This window comes from Elaeis guineensis, chromosome 10, assembly GCF_000442705.2.
Source record: "Elaeis guineensis isolate ETL-2024a chromosome 10, EG11, whole genome shotgun sequence".
In the NCBI taxonomy this organism is placed as follows: Eukaryota; Viridiplantae; Streptophyta; class Magnoliopsida; order Arecales; family Arecaceae; genus Elaeis; species Elaeis guineensis.
The window spans coordinates 4,425,878-4,452,231 of record NC_026002.2 but is presented as its reverse complement, the minus strand read 5'-3'; the positions used below and the strand labels follow the sequence as shown (position 1 = coordinate 4,452,231).

Genomic DNA, 26,354 nt, shown 5'->3' with positions numbered 1-26,354 from the left:
TCTCCCCAGCTTTCCGTCGCTCTCCTTCAACCATCAAATTGGAAGCTATTCGATTCCCAAAGCCTGGATGCATCCTTTTCCGAACCTCTCTGTTCCCAACTTTTCGTCCATCTCTTTCAGCAATCAAATTGGAAGCTATCCCGCGGACCGCACCATTTTAAGTGCTTTAACTGCGATGGCATTCCCTCGTGAGCATTGACGACGTGAGACATGACGTGGGACGTGGCACGATACATGACGTGAATCATACGAATAAAGTCCTGTTGCGGCCAATCGCCTCGTCGCCCGATCGTCGAGAAATGTGCACCTGCAAAAACGAGAAGTCCACACTGATCGGAGGCGATTCCGGCAGGGACCCTCCGACGATCAAGTCAGAGAGGTGACTGGGCAACAGTGAAATGAAGACAGAGAGCTCGATTCGAGAGAGAAAGGGAGAGGGAGGAGCAAGCTTGTAGTTTTGGAGTCGAGAAGTGAGGGGAGCGGATCGATCCCTTGCACTGTTGCCTTCCCCGGTATATATAGTGGAGCACGGTATGGCGCCGTCATTAATGGTGCGGACAAGTGAGGAACTGTCAACTCACTGTAGATTGTCAGGGTCGCCGTGAAAGTGTCACATCGCCGTGGGGCTGTCAAATCGCTAGGGTTGACAATGCCCTAGGCGGGATAATGCCCTTAGGTGGCAGTGCCGCATGTCGCTGTCAGAGCTGACAGGCTCTGGCGGCTATACGGCGATCGGAGGAGTCGACCGACCCTAGGTCGGTGGCCAGCTGTGTGGCGCCGGGTGGAGATTCGGGCCCCTCCGATGGTCAGTCGGGCATGTTGCGAGAGTCGGCCATCATACTTCCTGGTCGGTCGGTCGGCCAGTCGGTCGGTCGGTCGGTCGGCCAGTCGGTAGGTCGGTCGGTCGATCGGTCGGCCAGTCGGAGTCGTCCGTCGGAGTCGTCCATCGGAGTCGGTCGGTCGGCCAGTCGTCGGTCGGCCAATCGGTCGGCCAGTCGGAGTCGTCCGTCGGAGTCGGTCGGCCAGTCGGTCGGTCGGCCAGTCGGAGTCGTCCGTCGGAGTCGTCCGTCGGAGTCGGTCGGTCGGTCAGTCGGTCGGTCGGCCAGTCGGAGTCGTCCGTCGGAGTCCGTCGGTCGGCCAGTCGGTCGGTCGGCCAGTCAGAGTCGTCCGTCGGAGTCGGTCGGTCGGCCAGTCGGAGTCGTCCGTCGGAGTCGTCCGTCGGAGTCGTCCGTCGGAGTCGGTCAGGGTCGGTATATCCCAACAGTTGCCCCCCCACTCTTAAGCCCGATGTCGTGTTGGCTCGCGTGAACACGTGGGCGACGGCTTCGGACGAAAGGAGTGGTTTTCCGTCTTTTATTGCCCCGACTCTGGCGATCACATCAACGAACAATCCAATATCGGTCGTTCCGACTGTAGGTCGAGCATGCACGTCGGGTCGGAGGTCGGCCAACCTCCGAACGTTGCTCGTCGACACGATCATTCCGCAGAATCTGATAGTCGAGTAGCATCCGACGTATTCGGATAGGATAACGATGGCAAGTCGAATATCCATTGTCCGACCCTTGGTCGGACGTATGCGTCGGGATGTATGATAAACGGTGGCAAGCCGAATATCCTTCGATCGGTCGTGACCAGATCGGTATGTCGCGAATGCGACTGCGGTCGTCTTGGCATTTTGCCTTTCTTAGTCGAAGCTAAGTCGGCAAGTTAGCCAGCCGCATTAGTCGAAGCCCTTTGCCTTCAAAGGTGGGGGCCATCGTAGATATTCCGCTCCTTCAATCTCCGTTGTAGAATCCGATATGTCCTCGATGATCGAGACGTAGATTGAGCCATTGGTTCGGCGATTCGTCGATCAGGCCTACGACGGAGTCGTAGATTTGGCGATCGACAATCGAGCCATGTTGGTCGGGGCCTTTTGCCTTCAAAGGCTGAGGCCGTCGATTTCGGCGATCGGTGATCGAGCCGTTGATTCGGCGATCGATGATCGGCCATGTTGGTCGAGGCCTTTTTTCTTCAAAGGCTGAGGCCGTCGGTTTGACGATCGATGATCGAGTCATGTTGGTCGGGGCCTTTTGCCTTCAGAGACGGAGGCCGTCGGTTCGGCGATCGATAATCGAGTCGTTGATTCGGCGATCGACGATCGGCCGTGTTGGTCGGGACCTTTTGCCTTCAGAGGCCGAGGCCGTCGGTTCGGCGATCGATGATCGAGCCATTGATTCGGCGATCGACGATCGGCCGTGTTGGTCGGGGCCTTTTGCCTTCAGAGGCCGAGGCCGTCGGTTTGACGATCGATGATCGAGTCATGTTGGTCGGGGCCTTTTGCCTTCAGAGGCCGAGGCCGTCGGTTCGGCGATCGGTGATCGAGTCGTTGATTCGGCGATCGACGATCGGCCGTGTTGGTCGGGGCCTTTTGCCTTCAGAGGCCGAGGCCGTCGGTTCGGCGATCGATGATCGAGCCGTTGATTCGGCGATCGACGATCGGCCGTGTTGGTTGGGGCCTTTTGCCTTCAGAGGCCGAGGCCGTCGGTTTGACGATCGATGATCGAGTCATATTGGTCGGGGCCTTTTGCCTTCAGAGGTCGAGGCCGTCGGTTCGGCGATCGGTGATCGAGCCGTTGATTCGGCGATCGACGATCGGCCGTATTGGTCGGGGCCTTTTGCCTTCAGAGGCCAGGCCGTCGGTTCGACGATCGGTGATCGAGCCATTGATTCGGCGATCGACGATCGGCCGTGTTGGTCGGGGCCTTTTGCCTTCAGAGGCCGAGGCCGTCGGTTTGACGATCGATGATCGAGTCATGTTGGTCGGGGCCTTTTGCCTTCAGAGGCCGAGGCCGTCGGTTCGACGATCGGTGATCGAGCCGTTGATTCGGCGATCGACGATCGGCCGTGTTGGTCGGGGCCTTTTGCCTTCAGAGGCCGAGGCCGTCGTAGATTCTCCGCTCCTTCGATCTCTATTGAGATCTGCGCACGAGGAGCGGGGAGAGAGGTGTAGGAGTCATACCTGCGATGCGTCGGTCTCGGACTCCATTGTCGGGGTGACTTTTGGATTCGTCGGGGTGGCGAGACCCGACTATCGGTCGGGAGCCTGCTTGGTTCGGTGGGTTCCCGACCTTTCCTCCGCTTCTCCTTCGGGCCTCTGGGTTCGGCCAAGCGTCGGTCGGACGCTCCTTCGTCCGCCCGCATATACTTGTATGCGCGCTCCAGTAGCTCGGCATAAGTCCGGGGGAGGGTCTTGTCCAGAGAATAAGTGAATCGGGACGCCCTCAAGCCCCGCTTCATGGCTGAGACAGCCATGTCTTCGTTGAGGTCCCGGACCTCTAGCGTGGCCGCGTTGAATCGCACCACGAAGTGCCGGAGCGTCTCGTTTTCCCCCTGCTTGAGGGAGAAAAGGCTGTCCGACGTTCGCGGCGGCTTTCGGCTGGTGCTGAAATGGGCCACGAACGAATGCTCGAGCTGCCCGAAGGAGTGGATACTCCCCGACCGGAGTACCAAGCCCTGGCAGCCTTGCGGAGTGTGGCGGGGAAACCGATGCAAAAGAGAGCGTCGGTTGCCTCCTGAATCGTCATGAGAGCTTTGTAGCTCTCGAGGTGGTCGACTGGGTCGGTGGAGCCGTCGTATGGCTCCACGTGCGGCATCTTAAACCGACTGGGAATCGGCTCGTCGAGGACCAATCGGGAGAGAGGTTGGGCGGTCTGGAAGTCGACGTCGTTGGAAGACTTCTGGCCGTCCGTCTGCAGTTGGGCGAGTCGGCGATCGATTTCCTCGAACCGTCGCTCGTAGTCGTCCGCTCGTCGATGCTGGGAGACCCCAGGAGTGGAGTCTCCGAAGGATTCTGAGAGGGAGGCCGACGGTGTGCGCGGCCGTTTCTCCTTCCTTGCCCGTTCCAACGGGGAGGGAGAGGGCCGCTGGGACCGTCGGTCGTCGCGCCATGGTCGTCCCTCCTCTTCTCCATGGGAGCGCTGTTGGGGGCGCTCGCATGGAGGCGACAGGGATCGACGCGGTCGTCGGCGGCTGCTCCTGGAAGGCATCGGACGGGCCGCCGGTTGTTGCTGGAGGCTCTTGACCGCGTCCGTCAGTACGGTCATCTGCCGTACGATGGCCGCGATCTGCGCCTCCGTGGTCACCGTGGGGTGTGGAGAGCTGGGCTCCGCCGCCGGCGGTGGCGGGGAGGCCTCTTCCCGGCAGGAAGAGCACCTCGCCGATCCGGTGACCCTCGATCGCTGGGCTCTTGTCTTTGTCATGCTGTCCCCTTCCTGGCGCGCCAATCTGTTGCGGCCAATCGCCTCGTCGCCCGATCGTCGGGGAACGTGCACCTGCAAAAATGAGAAGTCCACACTGACCGGAGGCGGCTCCGACGGGGACCCTCCGACGGTCAAGTCAGAGAAGTGACTGGGCAACAGTGAAATGAAGACAGAGAGCTCGATTCGAGAGAGAAAGGGAGAGGGAGGAGCAAGCTTGTGGTTTTGGAGTCGAGAAGTGGGGGGAGCGGATCGATCCCTTGCACTGTTGCCTTCCCCGATATATATAGTGGAGCACGGTATGGCGCCGTCATTAATGGCGCGGACAAGTGAGGAACTGTCAACTCACTGTAGACTGTCAGGGTCGCCGTGAAAGTGTCACATCGCCGTGGGGCTGTCAAATCGCTAGGGTTGACAATGCCCTAGGCGGGATAATGCCCTTAGATGGCAGTGCCGCATGTCGCTGTCAGGGCTGACAGGCTCTGGCGGCTATACGGCGATCGGAGGAGTCGACCGATCCTAGGTCGGTGGCCAGCTGTGTGGCGCCGGGTGAAGATTCGGACCCCTCCGATGGTCAGCCGGGCATGTTGCGAGAGTCGGCCATCAGACTTCCTGGTCGGTCGGTCGGTCGGCCAGTCGGTCGGTCGGTCGGTCGGCCAGTCGGTCGGTCGATCGATCGGCCGGTCGGTCGGTCGGCCAGTCGGAGTCGTCCGTCGGAGTCGTCCGTCGGAGTCGGTCGGTCGGCCAGTCGTCGGTCGGCCAGTCGGTCGGCCAGTCGGAGTCATCCGTCGGAGTCGTCCGTCGGAGTCGGTCGGCCAGTCGGAGTCGTCCGTCGGAGTCGTCCGTCGGAGTCGGTCGGTCGGCCAGTCGGTCGGTCGTCCGTCGGAGTCGTCCGTCGGAGTCGTCCGTCGGAGTCGGTCGGTCGGCCAGTCGGAGTCGTCCGTCGGAGTCGTCCGTCGCAGTCGGTCGGTCGGCCAGTCGGAGTCGTCCGTCGGAGTCGTCCATCGGAGTCGGTCGGTCGGTCGGCCAGTCGGAGTCGTCCGTCGGAGTCGGTCAGGATCGGTATATCCCAACAAGTCCTAAATTATTCACCAAAATTTTGATCCAATTCAAAGCTCTGCCGAACCAAATGGCTGCAATCCTTTTCTAATATAAAAAGTAGGAGCCTCCTTGGCAGTTGAGGATCAGTCTCCGTCCGTTCGATCAGAGAAAAACTTTGCCCACCTTTGTTACTTTTTAGAAGGCCTACCCCTCGTAGAAACCGTGTCAGACCGTCCTGGACCCCTAAATCATCTTGGTTTCTCCTTCCATAAAAAGCCAAGGATGCTATGCATTTTTATGACACAACTCAATAATAATAATAATAAGAACAACAACAACAATAATAAATTTAAAGATAGAGATAAATAGATGGGCCGAACTCTAGAAAAATAAATCTTTTTTGGTTCAAAAGATAGAGTTTAAATTTTTGAGAATCCAAAAGCAACAAGACTTTAAAGTTCCTTATCACAAAAAAGAAAAAAAGAAAAAAAACAAGACTTTGAAATTAGGCTAGGAGATTTAAATATGTGCAACCCTATAGGCCTCCTGGACAAGAGCAAGTATTAGGTTTTATTGGCCCCTACCTTGCTCAACAAAATGGGTCAGGGCAAGTTAAACATCCTGCTTGTGTTGGTCGGATAGGATATTTTTTAAGGTCCAGTCTTAAGTTTTTTTATGGCCAGAACTGTGCTTTCAAGCTAACCATTTTAGGCCAAATTCGGTCTGTTAAGGTTTGGTAGTGCTGGATTCAATTCCTCCTCTTAAATTGCATGATATAATCTGTGGAGCAATTCTTCACGGACAATAATTAAGCTGCCCTTGGGGGCATTATAGCTATAGAACACAAGATTACAAAGCATAAATCCAATTCCATCTATTATAATATTGTGATCATCTCACACTATGTGCAATTAAACTTGTTGGATACAATTTTGTGAAGCCACTTTACATCTTGCTTCGTTGTGACGTTCTTTGACCATTGACCAGTCAAGTCCACCAGGTGATCGTGGACCAGGTACTTCCTTGCCAACCATTTGCCCCACTGGATCATTCTTTATCAAGAAGGATGGTCTAACCTTCATCAAGGGTCCATTTCTCTAACCCCTTGACAACCCCCCTCCATTGCTTTTTACTCCAACCCCTTCAATTAGAGGATGGAATCCATCCTTTTCCGATCCTCTCTCTCTCCACCATTCTTTCGATCTCTTTCTGGAATCCTTTCCTCTCTCTTGCCAGATGCCAAATGGGACCTCTCCCCACTCTCGTTATTTAACTGCGACCACGTTGCCTTTAAGCATTTACTAAGATTCCAAGACTGCACCATCTTCTCTCAAACTTAGTGGCCGAATACCATGGACCAAACTCCGGCCACCGGCGAGAATCACGGACACTTCTCTGTGCCCAAGAGTGGGTGCATGCTAGGGTATCTCCTCAAGAAGACCGAGCGCCGCTATGTGCCCAAGCGTGGCGGCGTCTTGAAAGGCATATTACGGTGCCCCTGCTTTGGCTCGCCACGCCGAATCGGAGAGGCGTCGTAGTGGATCGTCGGAGAGGTGGAGTACTCTGGAGTTGTGCATAAATAAAGCATGCTGACTATAAGATAATGTTTATCTAAAACTACTGTGAACCTTAAAGCAATCTATTCTATGTAAATTTGTTCTGAGCCTTGTCTTCCCCTGTTTTTGACCTGGGGCCAAGATCGCCGCGTCAACGCTGGTAAGCCACGCTGCTTCCTCGTCTCTCGCATCTCCCTCCATGTGCCGGCCGCCAACGAGGCAGATGGGAGCCCGTCACCGATCGACGGTGGGGGAATCGCCTCTTGCTCCCCTGTTCGGGCATGGTGGCGGAACACCACCTCGCCTCCGCACCACCGTGAGCCCGAAACCCTTTGCCCTCTCCCTCCTCGCTGTCTCTTTTTCTCTTTTATCTCTCCCTGCCTCCCTATTCCCCTCTCTGACCGTGGCCGACCGTCGGGAGGCCGTGATGCCGGCGGCGGCCGAGGAGTCCTTTCCTCTCTCCCTTCCCACTATAGTATCAGGAGCGAAGCCATAACTTTCTAAGAAAGGCCTCCCAACGGTTCAACCCAAGGCTCGTACATCTTACTAAATGTGGTTCAAGGGACAGATTGAAGCTTTGCAGAAAGAAAGTACTACAATTGAAAAGGGGGTCCAAGAAGCTTCCTCACCATAGGGCTAGGGTGGCTATCCTTCTATTTGCCGTTAAATGCAAACATTCCCCTACCATGTTAAGCGATCGGGGGCTTTATTTAGAGTTGAAGAAGCTCTGCTTTCTTAGAAAGAGATGGACATTGCGTTCCAACCAAATGTGGCAATAAATAGCTAAGCTGAGCTAATTCCATCTGTGTCTCATCTGTTCTTTGATTTTCTTGGACCGGCACCCACTCCAAAGATCTTGTAACTCTTTAGGCCAGCCATTAATTTTAAGTTGGAGCTTCAAGGTGGACCAAAGGCTTTGAGCAGAGGAGCACTTCTTAACAAGTAAATGAGAGGGATGGTTATCTTCTTTTACACTTTCATTGCATGAGCCTATTGGGCCAATTTGGTGATCCAAATGGCCAAACAGAGCCTTCATCCCGGATCAAGTCCTAAACGAACTCTATCTCCATGGTCGAGTCGGAGAAGGAGACCCACTCCAACTGCTCCCCCTAACTCTGTTGAATCTAGGAAACCCCATATGCATGCACTTTTGCACACACAATCCATTAATTGAATATACAAATGATAATTTTGTAAATTATCTTAATTTGGCACTCCCAGGGATCAATGTAGAACCTAAAACCAGAACCAAAGAAAGAACCTAGATGACTTATCTCCTATGTTGCTAAGAATATTTGGATTCTGGAGCATAACGCCCAGAAGAAGATACCCTGTCCACTTACTCTGCCCTTTATGCTGATGTGGACTGTCACTTGAAGGAAGCTGGCATGTTTATAACTTTGCAAAAATATCGAAGCCTCGGTTATTCCTTTTTCTTTCTCCTAACAAGAGAATTGCATAGAAGCTCTGTTGCGGCCAATCGCCTCGTCGTCTGATCGCCGGGGAACGTGTGCCTGCAAAATGAGAAGTCCACACTGACCGGAGGCGGCTCCGGCGGGGACCCTCCGACGGTCAAGTCAGAGAGGTGAATGGGCAACAGTGAAATGAAGACAGAGAGCTCAATCGAGAGAGAGAGAGAGAGAGGAGCGAGCCTGTGGTCTCTCAGTCGAGAAGTGGAGAGATCCCTTGCACTGTTGCCTTCCCCGATTTATATAGTGGAGCACGGTATGGCGCCGTCATTAATGGTGCGGACAAGTGAGGAATTGTCAACTCACTGTAGATTGTCAGAGTCGCCGTGAAAGTGTCATGTCGCCGTGAGGCTGTCAAATCACCAGGGTTGACAATGCCCTCGGCGGGACAATGCCCCTAGATGGCCGTACCGCATGTTGCTGTCAGAACTGACAAGGTCTGGCGGCTGTACGGCGATCAGAGGAGTCGACCGACCTTAGGTCGGTGGTCAGCTGAGTGGCGTCGGACCCCTTCGTTGGTCGGCGAGCCTTGCGTGAGTCGACCATCAGACTTCTAGGTTCAGTCGGTCGGAAAAAGCATGCCCGGCAGACACATCCTCAGTCGGTTGTAGGCCGTTAATTGGCCGGTGATGGCGTCCGCCGGTCGGTCGGTCGGTCGGCCGGTCGGCCAGTCGGTCGGTCGGCCGTCGGTCGGAGTCGGTCGGAGTCGGTCGGTCGGTCGGCCGGTCGGTCGGTCGGTCGGCCAGTCGACCGGAGTCGTCCGTTGGGGTCGTCGGTCGGAGTCGGTCGGTCGGCCAGTCGGTCGGTCGGTCGGTCGGCCGGGTCGGTCGGAGTCGGTCGGAATCGGTCGGTCGGTCGGTCGGCCAGTCGACCGGAGTCGTCCGTCGGGGTCGTCCGTCGGGGTCATCGGTCGGAGTCGGTCGGTCGATCGGTCGGTCGGTCGGTCGGTCGGTCGGCCAGTCGACCAGAGTCGTCCGTCGGGGTCGTCCGTCGGAGTCGGTCGGTCGGCCAGTCGGTCGGTCGGCCGGTCGGCCAGTCGGTCAGTCGGTCGGTCGGTCGGTCGGCCAGTCGGTCAGTCAGTCGGTCGGCCGGTCGGAGTCGGTCGGAATCGGTCGGTCGGTCGGTCGGTCGGCCAATCGACCGGAGTCGTCCGTCGGGGTCGTCCGTCGGAGTCGTCGGTCGGAGTCGTCCGTCGGGGTCGTCGGTCGGTATATCCCAACAGTTGCCCCCCCCACTCTTGAGCCCGATGTCGTGTTGGCTCGCGTGAACACGTGGGCGACGGCTCCGGACGAAAGGAGTGGTTTTCCGTCTTTTCTTGCCCCGACTCTAGCGATCACATCAACGAACGATCCAATATCGGTCATCCCGACTGTAGATCGAGCATGCACGTCAGGGTCGGAGGTCGGCCAACCTCCGAACGTTGCTGGTCGACATGATCATTCCGCAGAATCTGATAGTCGAGTAGCGTCCGACGTATTCGGATAGGATAACGATGGCAAGTCGAATATCCATTGTCCGGCCCTTGGTCGGACGTATGCGTCGGGATGTATGATAAACGGTGGCAAGCCGAATATCCTTCGATCGGTCGTGACCAGATCGGTATGTCGCGAATGCGACTGCGGTCGTCTTGGCATTTTGCCTTTCTTAGTCGAAGCTAAGTCGGCAAGTTAGCCAGCCGCATTAGTCGAAGCCTTTTGCCTTCAGAGGTGGGGGCCGTCGTAGATATTCCGCTCCTTCAATCTCCGTTGTAGAATCCGATATGTCCTCGATGATCGAGACGTAGATTGAGCCATTGGTTCGGCGATTCGTCGATCAGGCCGACGACGGAGTCGTAGATTCGGCGATCGGCAATCGAGCCATGTTGGTCGGGGCCTTTTGCCTTCAAAGGCTGAGGTCGTCGATTTCGGTGATCGGTGATCGAGCCGTTGATTCGGCGATCGATGATCGGCCATGTTGGTCGGGGCCTTTTGCCTTCAAAGGCTGAGGCCGTTGATTTCGGCGATCGGTGATCGAGCCGTTGATTCGACGATCGACGATCGGCCATGTTGGTCGGGGCCTTTTGCCTTCAAAGGCTGAGGTCGTTGATTTCGGTGATCGGTGATCGAGCCGTTGATTCGGCGATCGACGATCGGCCATGTTGGTCGGGGCCTTTTGCCTTCAAAGGCTGAGTTCGTCGGTTCGACGATCGATGATCGAGTCATGTTGGTCGGGGCCTTTTGCCTTCAGAGGCCGAGGCCGTCGGTTCGGCGATTGACGATCGAGCCGTTGATTCGGCGATCGACGATCGGCCATGTTGGTCGGGGCCTTTTGCCTTCAGAGGCCGAGGCCGTTGATTTCGGCGATCGATGATCGAGCCGTTGATTTGGCGATCGACGATCGACCGTGTTGGTCGGGGTCTTTTGCCTTCAGAGGCCGAGGCCGTCGTAGATTCTCTGCTCCTTCGATCTCTATCAGGATCTGCGCATGAGGAGCGGGGAGAGGGGTGTAGGAGTCATACCTGCGATGCGTCGGTCTCGGACTCCATTGTCGGGGCAAGACCCATCTATCGGTGGAGGGCCTGCATGGGCCCGACCTTTCTTCTATTTTTCTTTTCGGCCCGTGCCTTAAGTCAGGCGCCGGTCGGAAGCTCCTTCGTCCGTGCGCATGTACTTGTACGCGCGCTCCAGCAGTTCGGCGTATGTTCGGGGGAGGGTTTTGTCCAGGGAGTAGGTGAACCGGGATGTCCTTAGCCCCCGTTTCATGGCCGAGATGGCCATGTCTCCATTGAGGTCCCGGACCTCAAGCGTGGCCGCGTTGAATCGCGTCACGAAGTATCGTAGAGTCTCATTTTCTCTCTGCTTGAGGGAGAAAAGACTGTCCGAGGTTCGCGGCGGCTTCCGACTGGTACTGAAATGGACCACGAAGGAATGCTCGAGCTGCCCGAAGGAGTGGATACTTCCCGATCGAAGACCGGAGTACCAGGCCCTGGCAACTTTGCGGAGCGTGGCGGGGAAGCCGATGCAAAGGAGAGCGTCGGTTGCCCCTTGGATCGTCATGAGAGATTTGTAGCTTTTCAGATGGTCGATTGGGTCGGTGGAGCTGTCGTAAGACTCCACGTGCGGCATCTTGAACCGACTGGAGATCGGTTCGTCGAGGATGAGTCGGGAGAGAGGTTGGGCGGTCTGAAAGTCGACGTCGTTCGCGGACTTCTGGCCGTCCATCTGCAACTGCGCAAGCCGACGGTCGATTTTCTCGAACCTGCGCTCGTAGTCGTCCGCCCGTCGGTGCTGGGAGACCCCAGGAGTGGAGTCCCCGGAAGATTCCGAAGGGGAGGCGGACGGCGTTCGCGGCCGCTTCTCCTTCCTCGCCCGTTTCAGCAGGGAAGGAGAGGGCTGCCGGGACCGTCGGTCGTCGCGCCATGGCCGTCCCTGCTCCTCTCCGTGGGAGCGCTGTTGAGGGCGCTCGCGCAGAGGCGACGGGGATCGGTGCGGTCGTCGGCGGTTGCTCCTGGAGGGCATTGGACGGGCCGCCGGTTGTTGCTGGAGGCTCTTACTGCATCCGTCAGTACGATCATCTACCGTACGATGGCCGCGATCTGCGCCTCCGTGGTCACTGCGGGGCGTGGAGAGCTAGGCTCCGCCGCCGACGGTGGCGGGGAGGCCTCTTCCCGGCGGGAAGAGCGCCTCGCCGACCCGGTGATCCTCGATCGTTGGGCTCTTGTCTTCGTCATCGTTCCCCCTACCTGGCGCGCCAATCTGTTGCGGCCAATCGCCTCGTCGTCCGATCGCCGGGAAGCGAGCACCTGCAAAAACGAGAAGTCCACTCTGACCGGAGGCGGCTCTGGCGGAGACCCTCCGACGGTCAAGTCAGAGAGGTGACTGGGCAACAGTGAAATGTAGACAGAGAGCTCGATCGAGGGAGAGAGGGAAGAGAGGAGCGAGCCTGTGGTCTACCAGTCGAGAAGTGGAGAGATCCCTTGCACTGTTGCCTTCCCCGATTTATATAGTGGAGCACGGTATGGCGCCGTCATTAATGGTGCGGACAAGTGAGGAATTGTCAACTCACTGTAGATTGTCAGAGTCACCGTGAAAGTGTCATGTCGCTGTGGGGCTGTCAAATCACCAGGGTTGACAATGCCCTCGGCGGGACAATGCCCCTAGATGGCCGTACCGCATGTTGCTGTCAGAACTGACAAGGTCTGGCGGCTGTACGGCGATCAGAGGAGTCGACCGACCCTAGGTCGGTGGTCAGTTGAGTGGCGTCGGACCCCTCCGTTGGTCGGCGAGCCTTGCGTGAGTCGGCCATCAGACTTCTAGGTTCAGTCGGTCGGGAAAAGCATGCCCGGTAGACACATCCTCAGTCGGTTGTAGGCCGTTAATTGGCCGGTGATGGCGTCCACCGGTCGGTCGGCCAGTCGGTCGGTCGGTCGGTCGGCCGGTCGGTCGGAGTCGGTCGGAGTCGGTCGGTCGGTCGGCCGGTCGGTCGGTCGGTCGGCCAGTCGATCGGAGTCGTCCGTCGGGGTCGTCCGTCGGAGTCGGTCGGTCGGCCAGTCGGTCGGTCGGTCGGCCGGTCGGCCAGTCGGTCGGTCGGTCGGTCGGCCGGGTCGGTCGGAGTCGGTCGGAATCGGTCGGTCGGTCGGCCGTTCGGTCGGTCGGTCGGCCAGTCGATCGGAGTCGTCCGTCGGGGTCATCGGTCGGAGTCGGTCGGTCGGCCAGTCGGTCGGTCGGTCGGTCAGTCGGTCGGTCGGTCGGTCGGCCAGTCGACCAGAGTCGTCCGTCGGGGTCGTCCGTCGGGGTCGTCGGTCGGAGTCGGTCGGTCGGTCAGTCGGTCGGTCGGTCGGTCGGTCGGCCAGTCGGTCAGTCGGTCGGTCGGCCGGTCGGAGTCGGTCGGAATCGATCGGTCGGTCGGCCGGTCGGTCGGTCGGTCGGCCAGTCGATCGGAGTCGTCCGTCGGGGTCGTCCATCGGGGTCGTCCATCGGAGTCGTCGGTCGGAGTCGTCCGTCGGGGTCGTCCGTCGGGGTCGTCGGTCGGTATATCCCAACAAGCTCTAAACCATATTGCTCTCGATGGAGCTCCTTTGATGGCTTTGCTGACGTGGTCTTTCATATAAAAGTCAAAAATAAGCTGTGCACTTCATTTTTGTTAGTTCCTTTTTATTACTATCTATTTCTATTTCTTAAAGCAGTAATATATACGTTACATGATCGAGCTGGATCAAGATCAAGATCTGGGAACATAGATTTTAGCCTAACATTTAGTGGATTTTATAGATGTTAATCCTGCTTATTCACCAGTGCCAAATCCAACTTCAGATTGATTCCAATTTTTGCAGAAATTTAGTCAAGCTATAATTTTATGGTTAACACTACATTTTCAATGTTTTATTTTATATATTTTTTTTCTCAATCAACATGTAAATTGATCTGGAAAATCATGGCTAGACTTGTGTATTATGTTATGGTCTTCACAATGGTATAGATTTGAAGCATCCGACCTAATGCCAGCTAAACATTATTTGCAAAACATAAATATATACTCACTTGAAAATAACCATCTTATGCTCATTCTGGGCATGAACTATTCCATATCTATCTCGAAATTGTTTACGCTCGTTTCGATTATACCTCTTAAATTAATTTTATACTATCTATTATATTATATAATATTATGATATGATAATGTACATTACATAAATAAAATATAATAGAATATGGAAGGATCCAAGCTCTAAAAAACTTTCAGTTGGCAAGGCGACATGGCATTCTTGATCCCGGGAAGGTAAAAAACACCAATGGGATTTTCTTGGAAGCAGAACGCTGCGCTGCAATACTCGTTCGTGGAAACTGTGTGGTCTCATCTGTCTATATTTCCTGCGGTCGGCCTGCCGGCCTCTAACGTGAAACAAGGGTCACTCCATTCGCGAGTCATGCAGGTTCTAATATTCCTATGTTAGCGAACGTCATACGTAAAGGTCTCCATCTTCTGGAAGAGTAAATATTAAAAAATCTTCCCCTGCTCTAAAACAGGGTAAAACTACCATAAAAGTTCCTCGAAATCATGGGGAATCCACCCCAACCAGACCAAACAAGGCAAATGCCGTTATTTAACTGCTAAGCTTGTCCATTTATGAGGTGTGTTCCATGCTCTTGAGTGCAAACACTGGAGAAGAGACCTTGATCAACCACAGCATTAGTTCTTGCCACTTGGCTTATTGGTGCTCTCCATGGATTCATCCAAAACTTCAGGGTCAGCCCCCAAGAGGGGAGGCGTCATGAATAGTATTCTCAAGCTACTCTGCTGCTGCGATCCACCAGCCGACTAGATGATATTGATGAATTGAAGGTCTTTGATGTGTGAAAGTGCTCATGGATGGTGGCAAGAAATAATATGGGGTCAGTTCTTTAGTTTTTTATGTTAGATGTTTGCTTAGTGATTATGTATTCAATAAGATAGAGTACATGGATGGATGGCCTCTCCTGCTGGAGGTCTGCTTTCTTTAGGTGTGTTTATGTGCCAACTCATGTGATCGAAGGATGAGCTATTCATGTATTCTATAATATAGGGTAGGATCGTTCATTTAAGTGTCCGTGTGATGTTCCTCTTTCAAGTATATATGCCACCTCGATTGAGCGTGACATTATTCCGTTTGTTTTATTGGTACATTTGATATATCCTTGTTTGAAGACTGTTTGTGATACTTTATTCAAGAGAATACTATTGAAATGAGCTGTAGATCTCTCTGATTAACAATGCAATCTTCTAATTAGAAAAAAATATATTTGTATAATTCTTAAATTATAGATCCCTTTGATTAGGAATGCAATCTTCTAGTTAGAGAAAAATATATTTGTATAATTTCTAAATTGAGCCCTTGAAAATTAATAAAAAGGATCCTTTTGGTCCTAGAGAAAGTAGGACTTTTTCCTCTGAAATCCTAGTTCTCACCTTCTCTTCTATTTTTTTTTATTTTTCAACAAATACTTGGTGATATTTTCCCTTCTAAAGAAATTAGCGATGGGTGGATACTATGGTTTTTCTCAATATTTTTGGCATTTCTTGCATATCGAGCCATGACCCCGGACACGAAGTTGTGATTTCATTTTGAGGATTGGGTTCGGGTCGTTGTGTCGTTCTTTATACTCACTCCTAGTTGACGAAGGAATGCTTTTATTTTATCATTTTTTAATACTATAATTTTAAAGATTTTTATAACTCATCCCTTGATTCTTTTCATTCCAATTACCAGATTTCTTGTTGCTTGCGGCGGCAAAAGGTCCATTGATTTCTGTGATAAGTATGAAATTAGAAGATTTATGGTTGTCTTTGAGGGCATGAAGAAAATGATTTGCCTCCCCGATCCAAAATCCGCTTGTAACGTAACCCTTCTTGTTTTCTTCCCTACTTATGGGTATTGTTGTCCTGGAGGACGCTATTTTTCACTCTAGTTTGTGATGCATTCTTTGTGTATGGAGGAATTAATGGAATTATGGAATATGTGGTTTTCTTTGCTGAAATACTTATGCTCTTCAAATATTCTTTTCCAAAGTATGACTGCGTTCTTCGAATTCCTTGGATGAGTTTTCACCTCCCTAATCCAATTAATAAAAAGAAAGGTTTGTTAGTCAAAGGAAGAACAGTGCTACTTGTCATGGCCGTATTCATTGTTCATTCTTCCAGCATCTTCTTAACTGCACTAAACCTTGTGAATTATGGGAGCCTTCTTCATCTGGCCAAAGAAGGCAAATCCTATTATTGATTAAATGCCAAGCTCGTCTATTTAAGGCATGGGTTCCAATTTTATCAAACCATAGAGATGAAACTAGAGAAGAATATACAACCTCATCAAATTCTTGCCTCTTAGCTTGTAATTGGTATTGTCGATGGATCTAGAGGATGTGCCCTGTGGATACAAGGTTGCCATGGTTGGGTTAGATCAATATATCACCAAGAATGCAACTCTGACAAATGAGAAGGAATTAAGTCGATGCCCATCCAATAAGAGGCATGCATGAAATTTTTTGTTTCTCCTGTTGTACGTGTAGCAGTTCAATGCAAGGTTGCATCTGACCATCCCAAGCTCGTTGAAGGTTTAAAACGTCTGGCCAAATCAGATCCCATGGTGGTCTGTACAATAGAAGAATCTGGCGAGCACATTGTTGCAGGTGCTGGGGACCTCCACCTTGAGATAGATTCGCTTGAAAGATCTGCAGGAGGATTTCATGGGGGGTGCAGATCATTGTGGTCTCTTTTTCCGGGAAACTGTCCTTGAGAAATCTTGCCGGACTGTGATGGGTAAGTCACCAAACAAGCACAATCGGCTCCATATGGAAGCACGACCCATGGAAGATGGGCTTGCTGAGGCCATTGATGAAGGGCGTATTGGCCCACGGGATGATCCAAAAAGGAGTTTGGTTGGGACAAGGATCTTGCTAAGAAGAACTGGTGCTTTGGGCCTGAAGCCACTGGCCCTAACATGGTCGTTGATATGTGCAAGGGATCGAGTACAGTACGTACCTTAATGAAATTAAGGACTAGATCTGTTGTGGCTGGTTTCCAGCGGGCATCATCAGGAGGAGCATTGGCTGAAGAAAACATGCGTGCGCGCAATATGCTTTGAAGTATGTGATGTGGTTCTGCATGCTGATGCTATTCACAGAGGTGGTGGTGATCAGATCATTCCAACAGCTAGAAGGGTCATATGTGCATCACAGTTGACGGCTAAACCAAGGCTTTTGGAATTGGAACCAGTTTAATTACCTGGTAGAGATTCAGGCTCCCGAGCAGGCAGGCACTTGGGGGCATCTATGGTGTTCTTAACGAGAAGCGTGGCCATGTATTTGAAGAGCTACAAAGGCCGGGTACCCCTCTTTACAACATCAAGGCTTAATTACCTCCCAGGTATCGAGTCCTTTGGGTTCTCAAGCACTCTGAGGGCTGCAACATCAGGTCAGGCATTCCCTTAGTGTGTGTTTGACCTCTGGGACATGCATGATGTCTTCTGACCCATTGGAGCCTGCAAGTACTCAAGCAGCACAACTTGTGAGTGACATCCGGAAGAGGAAAGGCTCGAAGGAGCAGATGACCACATTATCCGAATATGAAGAAGACAAGCTCCAAGTCATTACCACCGAGTCTGTTTGCAGGTAGTTAATTACTGTAGTCGGTTTCTGTCATGTTTTCATTTTCATTTCTAGATGTGTTATCTGTCTGAGTTTGCCGTGAGGATGCTTTATACATCTTTACTGGTTAGTTATTTTCCAAGATACTTTGTAAGACGAAGTTTGCGGGTTAGAGAATTTATCCATTGATGTCCAAAAAAAAAAAAAAAAAAATGTCACGCTCAATTGAAGTGGCATACATACTTGAAAGAAAAACATCACAAACACACACTTAAATGAACAATCCTACCATATGTTATACAAAATCTACTCTACGTTATGGAATCCAAAACTGATTCACCCTCTCGCTTGAGTTGACACACCTAAAGAAACGTAGCTCTCCAAACAGGGAGGCCACCTGCTACCCTATAAAATACTACATGAACCACCAAGCAAACTTATAACATAAGCAGTTAAAGTGATCGGTACTGTCACCTTCCAATCCATGACAAACATGCATAGGAGTCTCAGAATAATCCTCATGATGCCTACACTCTCTGGCCCCGCCCCCCGAGTTGGACAAACAGATACCTGTTTCTTACCCATCCTGATAACAGTTCTTTGCACGCTCTTCACATACAAGTCTATTTTCTGACCTGGGACATAGTTTGGTCCCATGATCCGTACCTTCATACCTGTAGCGACCCTTCCAGAGAAAACCCGACCAAATGCAAAGAACCTACCCTTAATCAGAAGCAGGAATCATCTTTGAAACATATAGCACAAGAGGGCCTTCTGGGTCACAACCTGGAGCTTGCCGGAGAACAGTTTCAGTTTGGACACACACCCCCTCCACACAGTCAACAACAACTAATGCACCATCAGTAATACGGAGAGCAGCAGTGACCTCAGAAGAGAAGTCGACATGCCCAGGTGACTCAACCAGGTTGATGAGATACTCATTTCCTGTCACGCCCCGAACCCAACACCCGGATCGGATACATGATGGCCGCACACTCCTTAGAGCAAGCCCTAAAGAATATGCAAGGCCAAAATAAATATTACAACCTTATCATCCATAATATTTAATTTCAATAATAATTCATAAAATCTTGCATAATTACAATTTAAATTTTTTCCAATTTTCTGATCAGATACTATGACACTCTATTTATCCTTCTGCTCACACGTAAATCCAAGCCATAGCCAATCATGAACATCCTGTAACTCTGAGAAGAAAAAGAAAGATGAAGGGGTGTGAGCTTTACAGCCCAGTAAGAATTCCCATATCACACTGATATAGTAATATAGTCTGAAAATAAGAATAAGCAATAATATATAAAATCTCATGTTCAATGTCCAGAATAAAACATTCATAAATTTGCTGTCTTGTCAAAATAGATGCATCATCATATGTTAACAGGTGAAACACTTTTGTTCAACAATTGTTTCATGCCTTATCTTTCATTTCTCTTTTCATAATCACATGACTTTTAACATTTTCTTTCTGGCTCTGGACTATCCAAGTCTATACCTCAGTCATCATCCGGATCGAATCCACTTTAAAAGGTCTTTCAAGACTGTCCCAGGATGAGCTCCTGGCCGGCTGTCCCACGTACCAAAGCCCGTGAGAGGCTGTCCCAGGCATAAGCTCCTGGCGGGCTGTCCCAGGCATGAGCTCCTGGCCGACTGATCCACCTGTAAGCCAGTGGGGGCTGTCCCAGGCATAAGCTCCTGGCGGGCTGTCCCAGGCATAAGCTCCTGGCCGGCTGTTCCACATGACAAGGCTAGTCCATACCATATATCTCTTTCTTTTCATTTAATCATTATGTGTTGATTTCATCAAATCAATTCTGTCTTGCATTATGATCAATTCAGATATGTCATATCCATATAATCATACCATCAATCTCTGATACATATATATTGACATAACATACTCATGCTCAAAATCAAATAACAGTATCTCAAGTATAATAAATTCATCGATCTCAAATCTGACGATACAAAACCAACGATGCAAGACCAACAGTAAAATAGCATATATATAATAGTGATCATGTACAGGGATTCTTACCTTTACCGGTGACTGATCCAAACACAGAAATCAATGTTCTTCTTTGATTTATGAATTTTTTTAACAAAATATTCCACTCGATATCATTTGCAGATGATCATCTCTTCGTAACCCTGGTCAATATAAAAATCACATATGAAAAAAATTACCGATAATCGACCTGATAACACAAATCTAGGATCTCTCTTAGGATTAACCAAAATTAGGATTTACCTAAGTATCTGGATCCTCCACTGATCCATAAGACTTCTAGAGAGAAAAAATCCATGAAGAGAGATAAAATTCTAGAGAGAGAAAGTAGAGAGAGAAAGTGGAGAGAGAAACCTTCGTATCCTTCTGATGAGGCAATCATGGTCGAGACCATCAGAGGTCCTATCAGGATGACTCAATATGAATCAAGTGTTATAATTTTGAATAGAATCAGACTGGAATCAGATCTACCGCACGAATTTCGGAGCAATCTCAAATCATCTTATTTTCATCCTCAAGTTTATTCTAGGGTTCATGATGCAATCAGAGAGGAAGAAAAGATCCTAGAGAGACAAAATCCGTAAAGAGAGAGAAAAGTCTAGAGAGAGAATCTAGAGAGAGAAAATGTAGAGAGAGAAGGTACAGAGAGGAGAGAGAAAAGAGAGAGAAAGAAGAGAGAAAGGAGAGAGAGAAAAATTCTCTCCTTCTTCTTCTTCTTTTATTTTATTTTATTTTATTTTTATTTTTATTTTTCTCTTTCTCTTTTTCCTTTTTTTTTTTTCCTTTTCTTTTTCTTTTTCCTTTTTCTTTTCTTTTTCTTTTCCTTTTTCTTTTCTTTTTCTTTTCTTCTTCTTCTTCCTTTCTTCTTTTCTTCCCACGGGTTCCGTTGGGCCAAAACAGGGGAGGAAAAAGAGGGTGGCTCGGGCTCCGACGACTTGGCCAGAGATCCGACAACGACGGCCGAGCATGCAAGCTGGCCGGCGGCAGGATCACCCTCCTTGTTGCCAGCGGCAGAGAAGGAAGAAAATCATAAAAACAGGGTATCCCTGTTTGAGCCTGAATCGGAAGCCCGAACCGGCACCTCGTCGGCTTCCAAAAACACCGGTGACCGGAGAATAACAAGGAGAAGAGAAAATACCTTGTTCCGGCGGCCAAAACAGCTCGGGCGACCTCTTTTCTTCCGATCAACCACCACGGAAATCTCTGAGAAAAATCCCTCAAATCCCTTGATTTACTTCGAAATTTTTGTTGTAAATTTTTAAAGGAAGGTTGGAGGATCTTATAGTGGAGGTTTCCTACCCTAGCCGGACTCTTTGAGTCCGATTTTGCCGAAAATTGTGAAGGAAGAAGACTCCGGCTAGGAGTCTTCCTCCTTCTCTGTTCTGTTTTTTTTTTTTTTTTTTTTTTTGTGTTGTTGGGCCATCTGGGCTACAGGCCCAAGTAAACGGGTTGCTACAATCTCCCCCCCTTAAAAAAATTTCGTCCTCGAAATTAGATTATGTCGTTTGAGATATCTATTTCAAAGTATACATTCTTCATGTCATTCTCAAGCTTACGATAATATCATATATATTATTTATTTCTCATGATCTTGTTATAACAAAATTATTTAAAATTTCAAACTCATCCCTTCTTATTGATTTCTCAACTTTTTGAAGAACTGTAACATTTTAGACTTGTATTAATATACCACCGTTATTTGTCTAATATATTTCACTCGAAATTCATAATTATCTCATACTACCCCTGATAAATAAAGATCAAACATCGAGCACTCTTTACCATCATCGATTTCTTTCTTCACTTGACCTTCTAACAAATTTTATATGTAGACTCTCATCTTAAGAAAAATCTCAATCTTCTATATCAGTTTGAGTAACAATATTAAATTTTAAAAAAAAATATGAGATCTATGTTAGGACATTCTAAGTTTGAACTAATATCAGAACTATCAAGCTGTTAATAAACTTGAGATATCTAAGATTTCTTGGCATTATCTACAATGAAGCAACCTACTAACAAAAATTATCTGACTATGATCAGATTAAAAATTATTCTTTATTAACAACTAATGTATTCCATAATATCTTCAGAATCAAAGAATTAATATTTTTAATCAATTTAACCCACCATGCTTTTGCTGCGCACTTTGATCTTAATTTATCAATTTATATAATTATATCAAAGATAAAAATATCTTTATATGTTAGATCAATCCAAGATAGATCTAACCTTCAAATTTCATATAAGACTTATGGCAAAATTTTAAGTTTCTTTATCTTTACTACCTTTGGGCATAGCATATAAAAATTAAATCTTGATCTACTTCCTATATTTGAAATCATTGTATAAGTCTCATCACTTTTTCAAGAATCCAACATGTCTAGAATTAATTAGAGTTAATCTTAAATTTACCTTACAATCATTTAGATAATTCTAAATCAATCTTTCTTTTTAAAAGAATTAATTCTAACTTGACAACTAAAAGAACTCAAGCCAACATCCTTAAGTAGAATCATCTTGATTATTTCTTATAGAGCTCCGTTCATCATAACCCTTAATATTAATCAATAAATCCATACAAAATTTTATCCCTTGTATAAGTTATTCAAAATTTAACACTAGCAAGATATCTTATTTCAATTCAGAAATTCAAACTCTGACTTGAATAATTAATACACTTCACCATCTTCAACAATCACAAGAAAAATTAAAAAAAATCTAATCCAAAGATAGTAATACGAATTATTAAAGATTTCATCATAACCTGTATATCATACTCTGACAAAATAAATTTTCTTTTTTAATTTAATAACAATATCAAAAGACTTTTGATCCACTTAAAAAAAAAATAAGCTATTGACTTGAAATTCAATGCAACTTGAAAGATCAAGGAATCATATTCAGAATATGATATTTTGAGTAACCAAAAATTTTACCAAGATGTGTATCTCATATTCTCATAATAAAATTTAAGTATATTTTTCATTTAAAATTGAGTTTCATATATGACCTCTTATAGATTCAATGTTCAAAAATATTTCTCTCTCATATGATAAAATTTCTTCTTAGACCATATCCTAATTAACTTTCTTTGATAAGTCCAAAAATTTATAATGCTCAAATAATTAACATCAAAATCAGAAAAGTTATCATAATTTCCTTCCATATAAGTTTAGCATTCCAAAATCAGCGAGTATACTCAACATTACATATCAATACCTCCCACTTCATTCTAAGGTCAACTCTTCTTATATTCAGGCCACCCTACTAATTGAAATCCAAGATATAACTCATCAATTTTATTATAGATAACATATGCCACTTATGCATAAATTTCATCTTAATATCTATTGATTCGAAATCTAAATATTGAATCATCTCTTTTATATCTATCATGTTCCTCATGATCATAACCTAAGTTCAGATATCACTAGAATTATAATTCTGAATAATTATAACCTTAAACTCAAATACCACTTAAATCATATTTCCTAGTGATCATAACCTAAACTCTAATATCATTCTATCATACCTTTAATGATCAAAATCTTAAACTCCGATATTATCAATCATACTCTAGTGATTATAATCCCAATGTTTTGATATCACTTATATGACAATCCCTAGTGACTTTAAACTTGGGTTCTAGTACTGTTCTGTCATATCCTAATCACTTGTATCATTGTCTCCGAATAAACGTAACCTAAGCTCTAAGCTCAAATGCCACTCTGTCACATCCTACTGATCTTACATAAAGTTTTAATATCTCTTCATAATCTCTAGTAATCTTAAACCTAAGCTCTGATATTATTCTATCACATCCTAATCATTTATATCGTAATCTCCAATGATCATAACCTAAGCTCTATTATTACTCTGTAATATTCTAATCACTTATATCATAATCCCTAATGATCAAAACCTATGCTCTGATACCATTTTGTCACGCCCCGAACCCAACACCCGGGTCGGATACGTGATGGCCGCACACTCCTTAGAGTAAGCCCTAAAGAATATGCAAGGCCAAAATAAATATTACAACCTTATCATCCATAATATTTAATTTCAATAATAATTCATAAAATCTTGCATAATTACAATTTAAATTTTTTCCAATTTTCTGATCAGATACTATGACACTCTATTTATCCTTCTGCTCACACGTAAATCCAAGCCATAGCCAATCATGAACATCCTGTAACTCTGAGAAGAAAAAGAAAGATGAAGAGGTGTGAGCTTTACAGCCCAGTAAGAATTTTCATATCACACTGATATAGTAATATAGTCTGAAAATAAGGATAAGCAATAATATATAAAATCTCATGTTCAATGTCCAGAATAAAACATTCATAAATTTACTGTCTTGTCAAAATAGATGCATCATCATATGTTAACAGGTGAAACACTTTTGTTCAACAATTGTTTCATGCCTTATCTTTCATTTCTCTTTTCATAATCACATGACTTTTAACATTTTCTTTCTGGCTCTGGACTATCCAAGTCTATACCTCAGTCATCATCCGGATCGAATCCACTTTAAAAGGTCTTTCAAGACTGTCCCAGGATGAGCTCCTGGCCGGCTGTCCCACGTACCAAAGCCCGTGAGAGGCTGTCCCAGGCATAAGCTCCTGGCGGGCTGTCCCAGGCATGAGCTCCTGGCCGGCTGATCCACCTGTAAGCCAGTGGGGGCTGTCCCAGGCATAAGCTCCTGGCGGGCTGTCCCAGGCATAAGCTCCTGGCCGGCTGTTCCACATGACAAGGCTAGTCCATACCATATATCTCTTTCTTTTCATTTAATCATTATGTGTTGATTTCATCAAATCAATTCTGTCTTGCATTATGATCAATTCAGATATGTCATATCCATATAATCATACCATCAATCTCTGATACATATATATTGACATAACATACTCATGCTCAAAATCAAATAACAGTATCTCAAGTATAATAAATTCATCGATCTCAAATCTGACGATACAAAACCAACGATGCAAGACCAACAGTAAAATAGCATATATATAATAGTGATCATGTACAGGGATTCTTACCTTTACCGGTGACTGATCCAAACACAGAAATCAATGTTCTTCTTTGATTTATGAATTTTTTTAACAAAATATTCCACTCGATATCATTTGCAGATGATCATCTCTTCGTAACCCTGATCAATATAAAAATCACATATGGAGAAAATTACCGATAATCGACCTGATAACACAAATCTAGGATCTCTCTTAGGATTAACCAAAATTAGGATTTACCTAAGTATCTGGATCCTCCACTGATCCATAAGACTTCTAGAGAGAAAAAATCCATGAAGAGAGATAAAATTCTAGAGAGAGAAAGTAGAGAGAGAAAGTGGAGAGAGAAACCTTCGTATCCTTCTGATGAGGCAATCATGGTCGAGACCATCAGAGGTCCTATCAGGATGACTCAATATGAATCAAGTGTTATAATTTTGAATAGAATCAGACTGGAATCAGATCTACCGCACGAATTTCGGAGCAATCTCAAATCATCTTATTTTCATCCTCAAGTTTATTCTAGGGTTCATGATGCAATCAGAGAGGAAGAAAAGATCCTAGAGAGACAAAATCCGTAAAGAGAGAGAAAAGTCTAGAGAGAGAATCTAGAGAGAGAAAATGTAGAGAGAGAAGGTACAGAGAGGAGAGAGAAAAGAGAGAGAAAGAAGAGAGAAAGGAGAGAGAGAAAAATTCTCTCCTTCTTCTTCTTTTTTTATTTTATTTTATTTTATTTTTATTTTTATTTTTCTCTTTCTCTTTTTCCTTTTTTTTTTTTCCTTTTCTTTTTCTTTTTCCTTTTTCTTTTCTTTTTCTTTTTCCTTTTTCTTTTCTTTTTCTTTTCTTCTTCTTCTTCCTTTCTTGTTTTCTTCCCACGGGTTCCGTTGGGCCAAAATAGGGGAGGAAAAAGAGGGTGGCTCGGGCTCCGACGACTTGGCCGGAGATCCGGCAACGACGGCCGAGTATGCAAGCTGGCCGGCGGCAGGGTCACCCTCCTTGTTGCCAGCGGCAGAGAAGGAAGAAAATCATAAAAACAGGGTATCCCTGTTTGAGCCTGAATCGGAAGCCCGAACCGGCACCTCGTTGGCTTCCAAAAACACCGGTGACCGGAGAATAACAAGGAGAAGAGGAAATACCTTGTTCCGGCGGCCAAAACAGCTCCGGCGACCTCTTTTCTTCCGATCAACCACCACGGAAATCTCTGAGAAAAATCCCTCAAATCCCTTGATTTACTTCGAAATTTTTGTTGTAAATTCCTAAAGGAAGGTTGGAGGATCTTATAGTGGAGGTTTCCTACCCTAGCCGGACTCTTTGAGTCCGATTTTGCCGAAAATTGTGAAGGAAGAAGACTCCGGCTAGGAGTCTTCCTCCTTCTCTGTTCTGCTTTTTTTTTTTTTTTTTTTTTTTGTGTTGTTGGGCCATCTGGGCTACAGGCCCAAATAAACGGGTTGCTACATTTCCATTTCTCTCTCCCTTGTAGTTTTTTTAGAGAATCGTCACTCATCTCATAGTAAAGGGATATCCCTGTAGATTTGATTGTGATACCATGCTTTGCTTCATCCTGGCGGGTGTCAGTCATCCTGACATCTCCAGCAACTTCCTGGGCAATGATTCCAGCAGCCGCCACCAGAGAATCAGTGAGAGTAGACTGGCCATGATCAACATGTGCTATGTCAGACATGTTATGCTTCATGTCCATAATCCTACGGAGCTCTTCAACTGTGAACTTCACCATCTCGCAGTTGGTTTTGGAGGGAAGATGAACACTTAAAATTCCCTCCACCCTTCTCCAACTTTTCATAATATTTAGTTCCACATTGAAAAAAAAAATAAATAGAAAAAAAATTTCTGTAGAAGATCCTTTTCTTGGCCAACGAACACGCATGTGCAGCCCAGCCC

General features: G+C 47.6%; 1 pseudogene; it reads left to right on the top strand.

Annotated features, from left to right (window-relative positions):
• Nucleotides 1-16,173: 16,173 nt before the first annotated feature.
• LOC140851986 (elongation factor 2-like) lies at nucleotides 16,174-17,505 on the top strand (annotated as a pseudogene).
• The last annotated feature ends 8,849 nt before the right edge of the window (nucleotides 17,506-26,354 follow it).